This window comes from Ornithorhynchus anatinus, chromosome 1 (assembly GCF_004115215.2).
Source record: "Ornithorhynchus anatinus isolate Pmale09 chromosome 1, mOrnAna1.pri.v4, whole genome shotgun sequence".
NCBI classification, from domain to species: domain Eukaryota; kingdom Metazoa; phylum Chordata; class Mammalia; order Monotremata; family Ornithorhynchidae; genus Ornithorhynchus; species Ornithorhynchus anatinus.
In genome coordinates this window covers 55,258,098-55,278,207 of record NC_041728.1, presented here as the reverse complement: position 1 = coordinate 55,278,207, position 20,110 = coordinate 55,258,098, and the positions used below count along the sequence as shown (strand labels likewise).

Below are 20,110 nucleotides of genomic sequence, written 5' to 3'. Positions count from 1 at the left end.
CCAGCCCGCAGCCCCGCCATCCTTAACAGGACTGGCTTAGCTTGGGAGCCCCTTGTTGGGGCGGGATCGTCCCTATCTGTTGCCGAACTGTCCCTTCCAAGCGCTTAGTACAGTGCTCTGCACGCCATAAACACCGTTGAATGATGGCAGAAATGAGAGATTGAAAACTCGGGCCCGAAAAGAAGGGCCTCTTGCAGGCGAACCGGGCCAAAGCGTAGAACAGCGTCACACTGTAAGCACTTATTATTAGTAATACTAAAAGCTTGTTGTTATTATTAATAGTAATACTGCAGGGGATCCCTTTTATTGGGGGGGAAAGGCTTGTCGAGCGGGTGTTGGCTGGCAGGGGCGCCGAGGCCCTTTTTGTCTCCTCGCCTCCTTTCCAGTTTTTTTTGTGCATGGCGATTCGAAAGGAGAGAGCGTTCCCCGGGCTCCTTTGGAATGGATGCTTATCTTCCGAAACATGTGGGCAGCTCAGTTCTTCTTTTCAGAGCTTACAAAAAAAAAAAAACCACACAACCCCCCCAAAGCGGATCAGGTTACGGCGCTGTTGGGCGAAATCGTTTGATTTGTTGACCTCTGATTTATCTTCTCACCCTGCACTTTAAGGCGTGTGTTGCCGGCTAGCTCCTTTTTTTTTTTCTAGAGGTGATGTATACATGCCCGTCATTGGTAGTAAACCTTAAAAATATGCACTTGCGGTTGTCGCAGCAAGTCTGTCGGGGGAAGAATTTCTCCTTTTGGACAGCCTCTGTTTTTCCGTAAGATTTCAGTTGACTAGGGCTTATCGTGCTCTTCGAAAATGGCAATTTAAAAATGCGTCGAAGTTTCTTTGCCAACTTTTAGGGCCCGAAAAGGAGGATAAATGGAAAAATAAGGACAGTCAGACCGAAATGGCTGATTTGAAACTCGATGAAGAGCAAAACTGCCCGCGGCCTACCCTTTCCTCGCTTAAAAATGAAAGCAGCTGTGGGTGACAGTCACCTAACAAAGAGAAAATAATCTGAACCTCAGACCTCACTCATGTGCGATTCCAGTTCATTTCAGTGAAAGGTGCATGTGCTGAACATATGACACAGCGTTAATGTTGGGAAGGAGTGATGTCAAAGATGAAATCATTTGACAATATAAAATGTGTATGGGAAATATTTTTTTTGTCATTTTGATGATACACTGGGGAGCATTCCCATTTTTGTACACCGTGGCACTGTGCTTATAAAACATTTTTATCTCATTAAATGAAAAGAAATATAGCAGACATAGACTTCCACTGATTTTATAGAATTCATAAGTAGTTTTATATATATATATATATCTTTTTTTTCTTTCTAACGATGGTCATACCAGATTTATAGTTGGGAAAATGGAAAACCAAATGTTGAAAGGATAGGGCTTCCAGCTTAGAATTGCCTTCTGAATATCTTATTCATAGTCAGTTCTCCTCTAACGTGGGAGTTGGGTTCTTGCAGAATGTCTCATTAAGGAGAATTCGTGTTAAATTCCCCTGTCTCAATACCGTGTACCTGCACACACCTGTTTCTTCTGACACATTGTATCCAGACAGTTGCACGTTTTCGGAGGAGGATTTCCAGGTCCTGCTGTTTCACCTACTGAAAGCAGGGTGTTACTGAAGAACCGACTCTTCTTTCTGTGCCCCTTCCATCCTGGGAGATGGTAAAGGCAAAGCAAAGTTCTTTCGTTAGAAATTCCTGATGAGAGGTGGTTTATTTTGCACTCCAGCATTCAGTGAGTGAACATAATTGGCCTTGAAGTGTTAGCAGAATGTAGTAAGCAGTTGACTTACGCAGTATTTAGTGGGTGTGGGTACTGCAACTTTTTATTATGACACCTATTGAACTCTGCCTTGAGGCTTCCTAAAGCATCCATATCTTTATCATTTAGGGTCTAAGATCCTGAAAGAATGGGCATCCTTTTCCTAAGTTAAAATGCCTGTCCCTAATTGATATTTAAAAAGTTTTTCGTCTGAAGACTGTGGTCTTTGTTTTGTTTTCAGGTGGTATTTCAGCATTTACTATGTGCCAGGTAGCATGCAAAGCGCTGGGGTAGATACAAGGTAATCAGGTTGGACGTAGTCCATGTCCCCATGCGAGGCTCACAGTCTTATTCCCCATTTTATAGATGAGGTAACTGAGGCGCGGAGAAGTGAAGTGACTTGTCCAGGGTCACCCAGCAGATAAGCGGCGGAGACCAGGATTAGAACCCAAGTCCTTCTGAATCCCAGGCCCTAGCTCTAACCTTTGGCCACTCTGCTTCCCATGCTGTTTCTCTCCTTTTACACCTTCTCTTTCCAGTGACCCTTCCTCTTAACTTGTGGAGGAAGAGAAAAATGCCTTTTCAGAGGAGACTCCTGTCTACACTACTGAAGTGGGTTTTCTTTTAACCAGGAGAACCCAGATAACTGTTTTATAATTCGCCATTCACTTGGAAGGTTGATGCTAGCGTGCTGAACTAGTGCATGGGTAAGGAGACTGGTTATGTGGTGAAAGGGCTATGCAGTGGAGAGGGGGTTGCTATCCATCAATCAATGATATTGATTGCTGCCTTTTATTAAAAAAATAGAAAAGGTATTTGTTCAACACTGCGTATGTGCCAGGCACTGTACTAAGCCGTGGGATATTCATTCATTCAATCGTATTTATTCAGTGCTTAGTCTGTGCAGAGCACTGTACTGAGCGCTTAGAAAGTACAATTCAGCAAGAGACAATCCCTGCCCACAACAGACTTACAGTCTAGAAGGGGGGAAATAGACATCAAAACAAGTAAACAGGCATTAATAGCATCAATATAAATAAATAGAATTGTAGATCTAAACAAATACACATCGAAACAAGTAAACAGGCATTAATATAAATAAATAGAATTGTAGATATGTTCATATATACGCAAGTGCTATGGAGTGGGGAGGAAGGGTAGAGCAAAGGGAGCGAGTTGGGACGATGGTGAGGGGAGGAGGAGCAGAGGAAAAGGGGTCCTTGGTCTAGGAAGGCCTCCTGGAGGAAGTGAGCCTTCAGTAGGGCTTTGAAGGTAGGGAATTGTGATTGTTCAGCAGATTTGAGGAGGAAGGGCATTCCAGACCAGAGGAAGGACGTGGGCCAGGGGTCGACGGCGGGATAGGCGCAAATGGGGGACAGTGAGGAGATTAACGGCAGAGGAGCGGAGTGTACGGTGTGAAGGAGAGAAGGGAGGTGAGGTGGGGACAAGGTGGTGGAGAGCTCTGTAGCCAATAGTGAGGAGTTTTTGCCTGTTACGGAGGTTGATAGGTAACCACTGGGAGATACAAGCTAGTAAGGTTGGACAACGTGATAATGGTGGTATTTGTTAAGCGCTTACTATCTGCAAAGCACTGTTCTAAACCCTGGGGAATACAAGGTGATCAGGTTGTCCCACGTGGGGTTCACAGTTTTAATCCCCATTTTACAGATGAGGAAGCTGAGGCACAGAGAAGTAAAGTGACTTGCCCAAAGTCACACAGCATGTCTCATGTGAGGCTCACAGACTGAGTAGGAGGGAGAACAGTTATTGAGCCCTCATTTTATAGATGAGTTGACCGAGCCACAGAGAACTGAAGTGACTTGCCCAACATCACACATAGCAGACAAGGGGCAGAGCCGGGATTAGAACCCCCTGACTCCCAGGCCTATGCTCTCTCCCTGAGGCCATAGGCAGTTACTGAGGTTTCCAGCGCAGAGCACTGTACTAAGCGCTTGGGAGAATAGAGTAGAGTTGGTAGAATATCCACCCTCAAGGAGCTTACAGTCGTGTTTTTGGAGTGCAGCTTTTCACTCAGTCCATTCACAAGGTGGGGAGGGGGAACCTCCCAATATACTAAAATGGCAGCTCCAGTTGTAGCAGAGGAGAAACCTCAAATCCTTCCTTTAGCCTGTGTAGAGAGCGGCAGCCTGGGGCCAGCTGGAGCCTGGTTTTTGAGGCGTGCGTGGTTTGTCCTGACAGTGAGCATAAAACTTGTAGTAGCATTCTGGACTTAAGAATTCAGACCTAATTCTTCAGAATTTCTCCGTTGTATCTAAGAGCTCCACCATTCTTGAAACGAAAGGGGTTGGGGAGAGACAAAGGCAAACATTTTTATGAAGTGAGATCTTTTTTCCCCATTACCGCTATTGTCTGAACTGAAAGCTTCGAGAACACAGGGAAACCTTTGTTTGTTGAGTACAATTAATTCTAGGGCTGAATTCAAAATGGCTACCACACTTGCGGTAACGATCGGTAAGCATGTGCTTCTGTTAATTACAAATGACTTAAGCAATATAGAAATCGTTGTAATCATTATCTGTAATTATTGAGATGAGAAAATTACCTTTGAACCGTCTTTTAAGAGTAATATTAGCACTGTCAACTTGACAGCTTGAAGATATCTAGAACTAAAATATCTTAACTTGGAGCTTGGCCCATTCTTCTAACTTTATTTGCACAGCTTGTTGTGGCAGGAAGAGTTCTTGAGATTAGCTCCTCAACTAATACTAAGTTTGCGGGGGACGGGGGAGGTGTGTGAAGAATGATCTCTTGCATGTCTAAAAGAGTTTTTTTTTTTTGAGGTGCTTTATGATTATTATTGTATCTGTTATGCACTTACCTTTGGTCAAGCACTGTTTTGAGTGCTAGGGAAGATCCAAATTAATCAAGCTGGACACAGTCCTTCTGCCGTATGGGAAGTTCATTAGGTAACAGTGATGATGGTGGAATTTACGTTTGCTCATCCCCGCAGGTTTTTGTGATGTATGTCAGATCAACTGTATTAACCAGTCATTTATTGAGTGCTTACTGGGTGCAGACACTGTACTAAGCTCTTGGAAGAATACAATATAACAGGGTTGGTAGACATGTTCCCTGCCCACAAAAAGTTTAGGTCCAGCTATAATTACAGTTATGTAAAAAGTAAGTCATAAAGGTATTTAATGAATTCAATCAATCGTATGTATTGAGCACTTACTGTGTGCAGAGCACTTGGATATTACAATTCGGCAACAAATAGAGTCAATCCCTAGCCAACATTGGGCTCCCGTGTGTCAGGCACTGTACTCTAAGCGGTAGGGCAGATTGATGAATCATTTATTGAGCGCTTCCTATGTTAGAGCACACTGTACTAAGCACCTGGGAAAGTGCAATGCATATTCCCTCCCAAAACAAGCTTACAGTCTAGAGGACACAAGCTAGTCAGTGTGGACACAGTCCATGTCTCCCATGGGGTTCACAGTCTTAATTCCCACTTTACAGATGAAGTAACTGAGGCCCAGCAAAGGCAAGTGACTTGCCCAGGGTCACCCAGCAGACACATGGCAGAGCAGAGATTAGAACCCAGGTCCTTCTGACTCTAAGGCATGTGCTCTATTATGCCAGGCTGCTTCTCATTCTTACTGTTCCTACCATGCCTCCCCCAGGGATGTTGAATGTAAGTGAGGGAAATGCTTTGAGTTCTCTGGAAGATTAAAACATTTTTATTCTGACAAAGTAAACTGGTGAATTCTCCCTACCCTGGACTGGGTCATTTGATTCTTGGTGAATTTGAGTAGTAGTCTCTTGATATGGGCACTCAAGAACCTCTGCAGGTTAGGAGGGAGTTGACAGGACTAGAAACAACAGCTTGAGTTCTCAATAAGTAGTATCGATTGATTTGATCGAGAGAGAGCTAGCAAGGACTAGAGATGGGAGAGGGGACTATGGTGTGGTGTAGGAATTTAGGGAGAGGTTCTGGGAGAAAGGAAAGGGCTGATGGTCTTTCTGGAATCAGTCAGGTCAATAACTGGTATTTACTGAGCGTTCTCAGTGTACCTAGCACTGTACTACGTGCATAGGAGAGTACAATACAATAATAGAGCTGGTAGACACGCTCAGGGCCCCAAAGAAGCTTACAAGATGGAACCCAGAACTCGTAGCCAATAAACGATCCCCAAAAAGCCGGGGAACATGTCTCTTGCTTTAAACTATAGGCGAGCAAATTTTTTGGAACCTTTCAGAAAGAATCTGAATGACGTAGTTGAAAAGTAAAATCCGCAATGCTCAACACATTGTTGATTACAGATTTTGGACTTGGAGGGTTTTAGCCGTGGTCCTAGAAGGTGGCCAGAGCTTATGTACTGGGGAAACCGGTTCCCTGGAGGCTGCGGAACAGGGTTGTTAGGGGAGCGACCGTTTCATTGCGGATCTCAAAAATACAGGCCAAACAACTCGACCATGCAGTGTCCCGAGCTGAAAGAATGCTCAGCAGGAGGCTCCGGAGGGCTTCCGGCAGTCAGAGGGAGAGAGGGAAGTAAGGAAAGAAGGAAGGAGTCAGAAGGACTTGGCTTCTGTCCTGGCTCTCCCATTTGTCTGCTGTGTGACCTTAGACCTCAGTTATCTCACCTGCAAAAAGGGAATTAAGCCTGAGACGTGGTCGTGGACTGGGACCAACCTGATCAGCTTGTGATAATAATAATAATTACAGAATTTGTTAAACACCTATGTGCCAGGCACTGTACTAAGCACTGGGGTAGATGCAGATTAGGTTGGACACAGTCCCTGTCCCATGTGGGGTTCACAGTCTCAAACCCCATTTTACAGAGGAGGGAGCTGAGGCCTAGAGAAGTGAAATGACTTGCCCAAGATCACACAACAGGCAGGTGGTGGAGCCGGGATTCATTCATTCAATAGTATTTATTGAGCGCTTACTATGTGCAGAGCACTGTACTAAGCGCTTGGGATGAACAAGTCGGCAACAGATAGAGACGGTCCCTGCCGTTTGACGGGCTTACGGTCTGATCGGGGGAGACGGACAGACGAGAACGATGGCGATAAACAGAGTCGAGGGGAAGAACATCTCGTAAAAACCGATGGCAACTAAATAGAATCGAGGCGATGTACAATTCATTAACAAAATAAATAGGGTAACGAAAATATATACAGTCGAGCGGACGAGTACGGTGCTGTGGGGATGGGAAGGGAGAGGTGGAGGAGCAGAGGGAAAAGGGGAAAATGAGGGTTTAGCTGCGGAGAGGTAAAGGGGGGATGGCAAAGGGAGTAGAGGGAGAAGAGGAGCTCAGTCTGGGAACGCCTTTTGGAGGAGGTGAGTTTTAAGTAGGGTTTTGAAGAGGGAAAGAGAATCAGTTTGACGGAGGTGAGGAGGGAGGGCGTTCCGGGACCGCGGGAGGACGTGACCCGGGGGTCGACGGCGGGATGGGCGAGACCGAGGGACGGTGCGGAGGTGGGCGGCGGAGGAGCGGAGCGTGCGGGGTGGGCGGTAGAAAGAGAGAAGGGAGGAGAGGTAGGGAGGGGCAAGGTGATGGAGAGCCTCGAAGCCTAGAGTGAGGAGTTTTTGTTTGGAGCGGAGGTTGATAGGCAACCACTGGAGTTGTTTAAGAAGGGGAGTGACATGCCCAGATCGTCTCTGCAGGAAGATGAGCCGGGCAGCGGAGTGAAGAATAGACTGGAGCGGGGCGAGAGAGGAGGAAGGGAGGTCAGAGAGAAGGCTGACAGTAGTCTAGCCGGGATATAACGAGAGCCTGCTTCTCACACGTACCCCAGTGGTTAGTACAGTGCCTGGCACATAATAAGCACTTAACAAATATCCTTAAAAAAAAGAGTCAGTGTCTTATCGAGAAGCTGGAGCAACGTGAACGGCTCTGCGCAGTGCGGAAGGGCAGTGGGTGGCCGGGAGAGGGGGTGGAGCTGGATCTCGAGGAGCGGGCTTTTAGGTCATGAATAAGGTGCCTGACATTGACAAGCGTTCAGGCAGTTGTCTTGACAGGCGAAAAGCTTCTCAAGCAGTCCATCTGTCGTAATGCTAAAAGCCAACCGATGAGAGGAATTTGCCACTAGAATTTCTGGATTCGGTTGAGCAGAATGGGCTCCAAAATGATAGGTGAAAGTTGAGCAGTTAGGAAGGACACTTTTGCACTGAGACGGCCATCTTGTTTGCGCTCCTGGTGGATCCAGAAGTCCCTCTGACAGTTGCTCCATTGCAGGATGAATGATGATCTTGCACTCTCCCCTTTTTGCCATGCCACTATCCTCTCTGGGAACTTTCCTAAGGTGACCGTATAGAGAGGAGATAGGGATGGTGAGCGGAAAAGCCCGATACGGGGTTCTTGAGATAGAGGCACAAAGCCCTAGAAGTTTGGGGCTTGTTTGCTTACTTTAATCCTCTCTAGCGCTAGGTTAGCATTTAGTTTCAGGCTTGGCCTATATAGAATCAGGCCCAAATCCGATTAGCTTATCAAAATATGAACCTCAAAATGCATACTTTTCCCTGCAGGCCTGGACATAATTTGATTCCGACAATGAGGAAGGGTTGAATTGCTCGGCTCTGCATGACGCCATCGACCACCCTCTTCTGGAAACTTTATCCAACCTTGGCTTCACTGACACTGTCCTCTTCTGGTTCTCCTCTTATCTCTCTGGCTGCTCATTCTCAGTCTCTTTTACAGGCCCCACCTCTGCTTCCCAGCCCCTAACTGTGAGTCTCCCTCAAGGTTCAGTTCTCTGTCCCCTTCTATTCTCCACCTCCACTCACCCCTTTGGAGAACTCATTCACTCCCTTGGCTTCAACTGTCATCTGGATGCGGATGATCCTCAAATGTAGTAATAATAATGGTATTTGTTAAGTGCTTACTATGTGGCAAGCACTGTTCTAAGTGCTGGGGTAGATACAAGGTAATCAGGTTGTCCCACTTTGGGCTCAAAGTCTTCATCTCCATTTTACAGATAAGGTAACTGAAGCATAGAGATCTCACAGCAGACAAGTGGCGGAGCCAGGATTATAACCCACGACTTCTGATTCCCAGGCCCATGCTCTTTCCACTAAGCCACACCGCCCTTGATCTTGCTCCTTCTCTGCAGTCTCCCATTTCCTTCTGCCTTCAGGGTCTCTCTACTTGGATGTCCCGCCAACACCTCAAACATAACATGTCCGAAACAAAACTCTTTTTCTTCCCACCCAGACCCTGCCGGCCCCCTGACTTTCCCATCGCTGTAGACAGCACCGCCATTCTCTCCATATCACAAGCCCGTAACCTTGGTATTATCCTCGACTCATCGCTCACTCAATCCACATATTCGATCCGCCACCTGATCTTGACGGTTTAACCTTCACAACATGGCTAAAATCCACCCTTTCCTCTCCGTCCGAACTGCCACTATGTTAATCTAAGGACTCACCCTATTCCACCTTGACTACTGCATCAGCCTCCTTGGTGCCCTCCCTGCCTCTTGTCTCTCCCCACTCTAGTCCAAACTTCACCCTGCTGCCCGCATCATTTTTCTTTCAGTCTACGTTGTCTGTTTCCCCACTCCTCAAGAACTTCCAGTGGTTGCCCATTCACCTCTGCATTAAAAAGAAACCCCTTACCATTGGCTTCAGATCACTCAGGCTCACGCTGCCCCTTCCTCTGTCGGTTTAAAATCACTGTCACCCTGCCCCCTCCTACCTTACCTCCCCGATTTCCTTCTAATTCCCAACCCACACACTTTGCTCCTCTAATGCCAACCTACTCACTTTCCCTCTATCTCGTCTATCTCACCGCCGACCTCTCGCCCACATCCTACCTCTTTTCTGGAACACCCTCTCTCTTCGTATCTGATAGACGATCACTTTCCCCACTTTCAAAGCCTTATTGAAGGCAGATCTCTTCTAAGAGGCTTTTCCTAAGCCCTCATTTCCTCTTCTCCCACTCCCTTCTGCATCGCCCTCGCACTTGGATTTGAACCCTTTATTCCACCTTTCCCTCACCCCCACCGCACTTATGTACATATCTGTCATTTATTTGTATTAAAGTGTCTCCTCCTCTAGACTTTAGGCTTGTTGTGGGCAGGAGACTTGTCTACCAACCTTGCTATATTGTACTCCCCCAAGTGCTTCGTACAGTGATCTGCACACAGCAGGTGCTCAATAGATATGATCTGTTACCTCTAGGATACTGTTAGTGCACTAAAAAGTGTCATTTACAGGTACCTTAAGTGGTTATGATTATAACTTTGTAAAAAGTGTTAATCGCTGTAGAGCTAGAAATGGGTTTAGCAAAATGAAGGTTTCTAGAATGTGTGTTCTCCCTACACGTTTTGACTAGGAGGAGATGGCAGAAATAGGGAGCGTTCTTCCAATAAAGGAAATCCGTTTAAATATGGTGATGTGCTGGAAGAAGTGGTGATGTGTTTATGTGCATTGTGTCAAACACTGGTGGATGTTACAACACAAGTTTTCCTTTATCCTCTTTTTCAAGGAAATAACCCTTGCATTATGGAAGAACTAGGAGTGTATATAATTGTTTACATTTTTCTAAATGTAAAAAAAAAATAAAAAATGAGTGCTCTGGATTCTTAACCCAAACCTTTGAACAGTAAAATGGCTTTATAAAAGTATTAAAAGAAGCATGTAAGAAACATTTAAATGGGGTTGATCGGTATAAACCTTGAGAGCAACTAAACAGTGATAAAATTTAGCCATACTATATTTCAACCAACCTGATGGGGTAGCACTACCTAATAATGCATTCTGAGTGATCGGTACATCCCTGTGTTTCATTAAAAAATGCTACACTGACTGTGATGATACAAAAGACTTGGCAGGCAAATGAGCATTTTGCATTAGGATTCGTTTGCTGGGAAGTGTTTGTGGAGCAGTAGAGGTCTCTGTTGGCCAGCCAGGAGGACTCCACAGGCCCCTGCAGCTTGGCACCCCTGACTGGCACATGTGAGTCGCTGGCATTGGACCTTGAACACTTCACCTGTGCTGCTTCTAGTTGGTTTGAATAAACCCTAGCAAAAGGGGATTGGATTCTTGGAGAAGGCTGCAATGAGAAAAGCACGCTTCTCATTTCCCCCGTGCCCAGTGTCACCCAGTCCATAAATGGTCTTTGAAGATGGACCGTGTGCAGGGCATTGTTCTAAGCACTTGGGAGAGCACAAAAGAGTTGGCGGATGTGGACTCAGCCATTTCTTCCACCACCACGTCCCACCGTATCCAGACAGATGGTTTTTTTCTGCCGACAATCACCAGAGGAGCTACTGTTTTATTTTTTTCAACCAATAGATCGTTTATACAGGGCAGCTGATAGTCCTCAGGTCACTGTGAATTAAAGGTGGATCAAGATCAACCAGTAGTATTTTTGGAGCGTTGACTGGGTGCAGAGCACTGTACTGAGCATTGGGTGAATGCAGTGCAGTGGAGTTGGTAGGCATATTTCCCTGCCCATGACAAGCCAGAAGTCTAGAGGACGAGCTTACAGGCTAGATAAAGATAAGTGACTTTCACAGTATATGTGAGTAAGTATGCAGACATCCTACAGAATAGATGCAATCTTGATGACAAGAATTTAAAGGGAATGTTGAACATCCTTTTTTTTTTTAAAGCATCCATTCAGTTAATGCAAACATCTAAGTCTTTATTTTTATGGGGGAGAGGAGTTGGTCTCAGGCTGAAGAAGAAAGAGGATTGACCTTTATGCACTATTGTGGCTGCCAAAATATAGTGAATAAAAGTGGCAAGGCCCTGTTTAAGGGGTGACACACTTGATGTGTGAAGCGATTTTGGGGGATTATACAGTGTTTTTTTAATCTCCTGCAAACAATCACTGCCTTCCTTCTGTCACTATATTAAGAATGATCCACTCCCCAGTATTTCTTTGGATATACTGAATATATGGCATTTTTTGAAGGTGCGGCGGGTCAACATTAGCAAAAAAAAAAAAAAAAAAAGGAAACTGAGGTGGGAGGTTTTTTAAAAGGAAATTGAGCAGATGATTAATGGGATGATAAACAACATTGCTGATATTTATATTTTTTGAGGCCCTCTCAAAGATTTACACCAATGGGAAAACTCAGAGCCACAGCTACACAAAATCTTGTATAAAAACAAAGACACTAACCGATCAATTATATCAAAGATAGGACACAGGCACTTTTGGGACAAGAGGTGTTGCCAGGCAACTTTGCTGTAATAAGCTTGTAAATTTTTCTTTTGTGTCTTTTTTGTTTTTTGTTTTTAACCTGATCTTACAAACTTGAAAAATGGAGTCCTTAAGGAGTGGAGCAAGTCCGATTCAATTCCCTGCTCCTGCCAGTTGTCTGGCTGGAGCACTTCCCTCCACACAACGAGGGTCAGTCAGTTAATTGTCAGCTGAGTGCTTACGGGGTGCAGAGCACTGTACTAAGCGTTTGGGAGAGAACAGTACAACAATAAACAGACACGTTCCCTCCCTACAATGAACTTACACTATAGAAGGCGTAATGAGTGTCCAGGTGGGCATGCAAGCAAGCAGTGTCATTCTTTCAGTGGTATTTATTGAGCCCTTTCTCTGAACAGAGTATTGTAGTAAGTTTTTGGGATCATAGACTGTAATAGAGTGGGGAGACATGATCCCTGCCCAAAAGTAGCTGCTTGTGAGCTCCATTTTACTTCTGGTCCATTCCCCATTTTAGTGGGATTCAGGAAAGTCAGTTAGGGTTTGCTCATGGGGCCAGACAACTTGGTGTCTGTTGCATCTCTTGATGAGCATAATGGCATGCAGGGTGTATGCTTGTATCCACCCCAGCACCTGGTACAGTGCTTGGCACATAGCAAGTGCTTAACAAATGCCATCATTATTATTAGTATTCCCCAGAGAGGAGTAAGATGAAAGTCCGTTCTTCCAAGTGTGACCCAATTTGCCCCCTTTCTCCCCTCCCCTCTCTCTTGGCTTAGTTGATTTAGAGCAAGCCTATTCTCTTTGGATAGTTTTTGTCAACAGCAATAAACAATTGTCTTAGCAGTTTTCATCAATTAATTGCATTTATTGAGCACTCACTGTGTTCAAAGCACTGTACTAAGTAAACCAGATTAGGCAGCTAACTCAAGTCACTTCCTGTTCATTTAAACCTGGGAATGAAGGAGAATGCTACCAGCATTATCCCAGGACAGAATGAATCAACCCATAGAGCAGAAATATTCTTTTTACACAGGCAAAAGGAACTATTGGCATTTAAAAGTGATTTAATTACTTCAATAATCTGTAGCTCTAAGGGCATAAGTAATTTTCACCAGTGCTTGACTTTTTAAACTTCATCCCCAAACATGTGTTCCTTGAATGATTCACCCTTAGCCCTAGAATTTGCTATAGTTGGTGTTACAGAGGGGTGATTACTGTATGGCCAGGTCATAGCTACTTCCTCTTCAGTGAAGAATTACCTCTGGTACTAAATTGAGCATAACCATGAGAAAAGTAGTTCTTGGTCTGTTTGTGATGGAAGCACATGTCTGTTATCTTGTGCTGTCATGAAGCAAATTGCTGCGGTTAAGGCTCAGTTGAAGGTCAAGCCAACTCCATTCTTCTCTCCTCTGGAGCTCCAGCCCCACTCCAGTGGCTGTGCCCCTTTTGGGCGTTTTGCATGCCTGCCAGCTCTGATGCCCACTGCAGGTCTCGGCCTGGTGATTCCAGTAGGGAGCAGGGCAGGGAGAGCCTTTATTTGTAGGCCTGGTAGCAGATAGTTAATTGAAGCGGGTTAGCCAAGTCCGTCGTCATTGAATTCTGCAAAAGAGTTGACCGTCACACTTCCCTTTGAGCAGGCTCTGCAAAATCCACAGTCCCGCTCACTGGATAGGACCCATAAAATCTCACAGCTTACCTAACCCTCTGCCATTGGAGGGGGTGGCATGGTGGAAATGGCATAGCATATCTGAAACTGCCGGTGCTTCTTATGCCAGCTAGAACCTCCTTCCTGTTTGCCCTACCTACATCAGAGCAGGGGAAGAAATCAAAAGCAGTCTAGCTTGCAAGGTTCTGTTACTCGCCCTTGCTCAGTTTTCCTTCCCTGTCATTCCCATGGTGCTGCAGAGGAGGAGGAAGGAGAGGGAGACTCTCAGTTCCGAGAGGAGGCCAGAACAGACTCTAGATTGTCATCCTATCTCTGCTCGAATTTCTCTGCTCTCTCTCTTTCCCACCTGACTTTCCCCACACTGCCAAGAATTCGAGCGTTACCGAGCGTCATCGTGGTGGGTACAGCACCCCTTTTCTTGTCCCATCTTTCTCCTCTTCTTCCTCCCGCTTGAAGGATGACCTCACCTTATCTTTTAGGGGATTGCTCCTCTAGAATGTAAGCTCGTTCTCGGCAGGGAACTGGTCTACCAACTCTGTATCGTACTCTCCCAAACGCTTAGGACAGTGCTCTGATCACAGTAAGCTCTCGATAACTACCAATGATGGACCGATTAACATTTGTCAGTGGATTTACTTCTTATCCTACTTTTCCCCTTCCTTTCTTCTCTCTGCCCTTCAAATCAGCAACCTCAAATTCTCCCCAGTGGGAAGGACAGTAGTGTTGTATTCGTGTGGAATTTTTGTGTGAAGGATGAGGATTGTTTCTCTCCATGATTTTTCAAAGTGTATACTTGCACTCTGAATGTATTCATTAGTTCTGATAAGGTTGTCTACTAACTCTGTTATTGGCAAGCACTTGACACACAGTAAGCACTCAGTAAATACAGTTGAAAAATAGGACTTTTTAGATGTGCCCACAGTGGAGAACGAGTCATGGAATGGATATGAGGAGATGTATGTAAACACATTGTAATAGCTCTGCTTAATGGGTGAATACCCTTCATTTCTGGACTTAACTGTTTGCAGAGAAAAAAAGGCAATTTGGTGTTTTTGGTGTGGTTATTTTTTAAAAAAATTAAATAGACTAGTAGAGAGGTCTCTCTTTTGCAGGATTAAACTTCAACCTACAGGATTAATCGAGTGCTTTTAGTTAGCTTGAAAAGACCTGAGAATGCATTTGCTTTGGTTTGCTATATTGATGCAGTGTTCCAGTGTTTTTACCTCTTCATCTGAGTCTTCTGGTATGGGTTTGGGTGTGGGTTCTGAGACTTAACAAGCAGTTGAGAAATAAAACTGCTGAGATTTATATTAAAAACCTAGGCTAATAGAAAAATTGGTAAACCAGTACTTTAGTGGTTATTTGCTGCAAATTGGAATTGATGTTTTAACTCTAGCGTTTTTCCTTTGATGTTTTTATTTTTCAATAATCTTGACTTCTTGTTTTAGTAAAGATGTATATGTATAAACCTGTGTACACAGACACACATGCAGAATTGCTTCTGACAAGTTAGTCACTGTCCTTTTCCCACAGCTCGGGCTGTTTGAAGTGTTCAAACATTGAGGAAATATTTTTGAAGGTAACAGTGCTAGAATCTGGGACACATTTTAGTACAGTGCAGCAGTCGTTCACTGTTGCTATTGTTGGCAGTTCTCTCTGGGAAGCCTCAGATGACTTTGGCCATCAGGCAGGCAGGGTTAGCTGTCGGTTGCAAAGAGCATTTTTCTGGAAGGATACCCCGACACTGTTGAATTTAGATGCTAATATGCATTAAATATGCCATTTTGTCCGAGAACTTGACTGAGCCTCTGGTGTTCAACCGTCTTCTACGTTAAACAGGTCTAGCAGGCTGAACCTGGCAGACTTTGCCATTTTATCCTTGCTTCTCAATTCAAATGAGAATGTTCTGTTTTATAGTTTTCATGGTGACCACCCAGACTAAATTGTCATTGGATTTTTTTGGGGGGGGGGTGGAGGTAGGGGGTATTTAAGTACTTGCTATGTGCCAGGCACTCTACTAAGCGCCACGGTACAATGCAGAAGGAGCAAATATAATCATTTTGTATTCTGAAACAAATGATTGCCTTTGAATCATGCCAAATAGCCTGCATAACAATAGATGCAAAGAAAATTGTTAGGCAGTTTTATTCTTTTGGTTTGTTCTTAAAGAGCTTCAGGAGCATTTCAGTCACTCAGGAAGAAGGTAATTAGATGTCATATTTTGATACTTTGAAATCTAAACCTTATGAACTTAAATTTATTTACATGTTCATCTATTTGAATAGTATAAAATGTTTTTCCTTAAAATGTGTACTAGCATTTGTAAAATAGCTTAGTTGTGTTTGCATTTGTTCTACAATGGCCAGTTTATTACAAACCATATAAAAAGTTTGAAATGCGTAATTTTGTTAAAACGAATAAAGCAAGCTTTAAAAACCCTGGAAAATGAATAACTTTAACTGACCTTGCAGATAAACTAGAAAATATGCAAAAATGTTCTGAGCACTTTGGAGATGCTCTTTCAGAGATGTACTGTCTGTATCCTTGTCTAAAAAGGGTATGTGTTAATTAGGATTTGAAGGACCTAGTGCAGCTGCCATTGAGCATTAAAATGCAAACATGCAGGACACCACTTGCAGTGTTGATTTTTATGAACATTTGTGCTAAAATTTTCTCATTTTATATTGCCTTTCAGGTTACCTGGGGTGAAGCAAAATTGCAGACTTGGAAACTCTGGGAAAGCTCAGAATCAGCATTTTGAGGTAAAATGTAAAAACAGTGTAATCCTTAGGGGTGCCTTGATCTCTGCCTTATGACTTTTTTAAAAAAAAAAAATTTGATTTGAAATTTGGACTTTTAACCATCTAAAAAATCGTCGTGGATTATGGGAATGTTTACCTAAGAGATAAGCTTTTCATGAAGGATTTGTAATAGTGTAATTATATATTTTAAGTCATTTCTACCATAATGCTTTAGTTCTGGAATAGTCTCATGTGATGAGAAAATTGTGTTATAATAACCTGATTTGGTGGGACTTAATAAGTTAGGAGGTAGATGGTTAGAAGGTGGTTACTAATGGATAGATGGTTACTAATTCCTGTCTTATGGTTGTATCGACCCTCAATTCTTTCATGGTTCTCACTCTTATTTTACTGTATTGAGTCCTGTACAGATGCCTGAAAGCACAAAGTACTGTTTTGTATAGTTCAGCAAGGCAGGATCTCAGAAATAGAGCAGCATCCTAACATGACTCTGACTGTGTTCATGTGCAGAATCATTTCTTCTTGCTCCTATTGGGGTATCACGTTGTAGCAGTGGAGACTGGTTTTTGAAGAACTTTCCCCAATTCTTCCATGTGTTGTACTCGAATTATGTAATATAAACTTATCTTAGAGCTTTACAAGATTATTCTATTTTAGTTGTAGTTAAGCATGTGTTTGTAACTGGCGATTGCATCTGTGTGAAATTGTAAATTAAATGGCTTCTAACCATTTTTCTTTAAAGTTGGGTACCAAATTTTATAAATTATAAAACTCAAAGCACATTATTTTGATTGAGAAATGAAATGTAAGAGCATTTCAATTCTCAATGAGTTTAAATGAGTTGTCTTTTTTTTTATGGTAACATTATATGTTAACTTTTTTTGGCTCTTTTCGTGATTAAAAAACACAAGATGAAAGAAAATGAAATTAGAATTTCTAGTTAAAGTACAGCTTTTAATAACTCAAGGTAGTGATTTCCCAGTTGAATTTAGGATGTGATGTTTTAATTGTGACTTCAACGTAGTATTATATTGTGTATAAAACAGTTTCATTTTCAAAGTTTGTTCAGTTAAATTTGTTGGTTTTAGTTGAAATACATTTTTAAACAAATTCTACAAACCTGCTCCGCAAATTCCTAGAAAGCTCATTTATTTCCTAGTAGCACAGTTGCTCTTAATCTTTGGTTAAGTTTTAGAGTTTACCTCAATTATCCAGAAAATGTTTTGTGTTTTAATTTTTAACTAAAAAACCAAACTTTTTATCAAACATTCAAATACCATGACATTTTAAAATCAATAGCGTTCTCTCTTTGACTTGTTCTCCTCTTTGGAATATAAATATTAAACTTGAGTGTTTTGTGTTCATTTTTTTAGAGTCGAAGCTTGGGCATAATGTAATTTACCCATAGAGTGATATCATGATGTCAAAATGCAGTTCAGGCAACATCAACACAGAGGTCTCAGAAATTAAAACGGTAAATCCACGATTTGAGAAAAATAGTTTCTATGTAATCAGTACTAATCTATTAAGAATTGAATAAACTATTGTTCACTATTTGCTGAACATTACTTAACAATTATTTTTTTCTCAGTATTTTATTGAGGAGAAATATAAAATCAATGGGGAAAATAGCCAGCAATGTAATTTTGGCCTGCAGCAACTAATGTCTGTGCTGCATAAATTATCAATCCTAAAGTCAACTGACTAAACCCAGAATTATGATTTTTGAATCTTAATCCAGAGCATTAATCTGTTTGGAGATATTAAACAGTGCTCTGATTTTTGCTTCCTTTATCCGAGTCCTTTCAAATTTGGAGATAAGACTGTGTGTTAGTATGTTTGTGTGTGTGTGTGTGTGTGTGTGTGTGTGAGAGAGAGAGAGAGAGAGAGAGAGAGAGAGAGAGAGAGAGAGAGAAAGAAAGAAAGAAAGAAAAAGAATATGAATGGATGTTGTGAAAGGGTTCTCCTGTAATTTGAGTGTTTAGTTTCAGCTATCCTGGGGACCACCATTAAAATCCATTCATGACTTGACTCTTGTTCCTGATGTCCTTCCTTGTTTGTTGTTGTCCATTAACTAGATTGTAAGCTTCTTGAGGGCAGGGATCAGGCCTGCCAACTTGATTGCATTGTACTCTCCAAACAGTAAGTACTATTGTTTGGCTTAGTTAACTGTTGGTAAAAATGGAGGAATTATTTTCTCCCCTCCCCACTATGCTTTTTTTTCTTTTGATTTTTTAGGATTTGTGGTACATAAACTTCTTTATTGGCATTTGAAGATGTGGAAGGTTTCCTTTTACACCGTCCTTGGGATAACTTCCCCTTCCACTCTTCTGAAAGTGTTCTACTACCCTGACCACCAAGGATTAACACAGAGAAAGGAGTTTTCAGTTTGTATGATTGGATAGGTTTTAGAATCTAATCATTTTTTCCTTTGTGAAGTAGAGTGTATTTTACACTTACTTTTCTCAGGAAGTGCCCTCTCAAAGTGAGGGAGACCCGAATGTGAAAATGATGAGCTTTATTCCAGCGTATTTTAATCAAAATGCTCTTCAGCATAAAGTTGAAACAGACATACATGATGTACCCCTGGGTCTGGGAGTCAGATGAACTGAGTTCAAATCCCAGCTCTGCCACTTCCCTGCTCACGTTGGGCAAGTCACTTAACTTCTGTGCTCCAGTTTCATCATTTCTAAAAGAGGGTTAAATTCCTGTTCTTCTCCCATAGACTGTGAGCACCAAGTGGGAAAGGAACTGTCCAACTAGATTATCTTCTATAAAACCCAACATCCGGTACATAACAAATACAACTTAACAAATACCGCAATTAATAAACCTCAAGTTGGTATAAAATTATTATTTTCATTTGCAAAAGGAAAATGTAAATTAAAGAATAATTTGTAAAGTTCTTTAAAATTATAACCTTCTTTATATGTACCTTCCAGTGTGTACTCTCTTTCTGTCCCAATTACCAGGAGACCATTACATTAATTAAGTAAAAAAGTCTTTTTAGAATTCCCAGATAAGATGCAGGATTCTGTAGCTCTTTTGGTTTTTAACCAAAGCATCGGAACATTTTACAACAGGATCTTGAGGCTTTTTGTTTGATTTTTCTTTTTGAAGTCTTTCAGTAAAGGGAAGCACAAGTCTTGTTTCACGATTTTCCTGTAATATGAAAAACATCTCCTAAAGCCAGTGAAGATTTTGTGTTTTTTGTTGCTCTCTTCCTGGGTATTTTTCTTTGGAGATGGAGCTTCAATGGATACATTATTCATTCAGTCATATTTATTGAGCGCTTATTGTATACAGAGCATTACTATCCCTAGCTTTGTAAATGTGTGTTTTATCCATTTTAGCTAGTCAGAAAACAGGGCAGGATCTGTAAAGCTTTGTGAAACGGAAGAACTTGGAACAATTTCACTGAGTTCCCAGGGATGGAGGGTGATGGGGTTCTCTCCCTACCCACCCTCCCTTAAACATTAAGTCCCATCCACTAAATGCCTACCCTAAATTCCAGCTGTTTAACCAGGAGTTAAGCTCACACAAAGCTTCATATATTCCATGTCATACTAGAGGTGAAGCCTTAAAGATCAGCAAAGGACAGTGTTTGGTATTTTTTTTTTCTTCAGCAATCCATTGTGGCCGTGTCCTATTAAACTCCCGAGTTTTATTGTTAATTTTTACAAATGTTCGGGCATTGACTTCTCTTGATAGCAGAGCACTTCCTAATCCTAGCTAATGGAACCCTAGCTAAGTAGTTCTCTCTGACCTCC

At 42.5% G+C, this 20,110-nt stretch overlaps 1 protein-coding gene across 2 annotated transcripts in view; it reads left to right on the top strand.

Moving 5' to 3' along the window:
• DICER1 (dicer 1, ribonuclease III) overlaps positions 1-20,110 on the top strand; it is a 76,622-nt gene that overhangs the window by 1,063 nt on the left and 55,449 nt on the right. The window contains exons 2-3 of one of the 2 annotated variants that reach the window (XM_029071108.2): positions 16,274-16,340; positions 17,714-17,814. The gene's annotated coding sequence lies outside the window, so the exon portion shown is untranslated. The remainder of the gene's footprint in view (positions 1-16,273; positions 16,341-17,713; positions 17,815-20,110) is intronic. The other variant, XM_029071117.2, reaches the window with a different exon arrangement.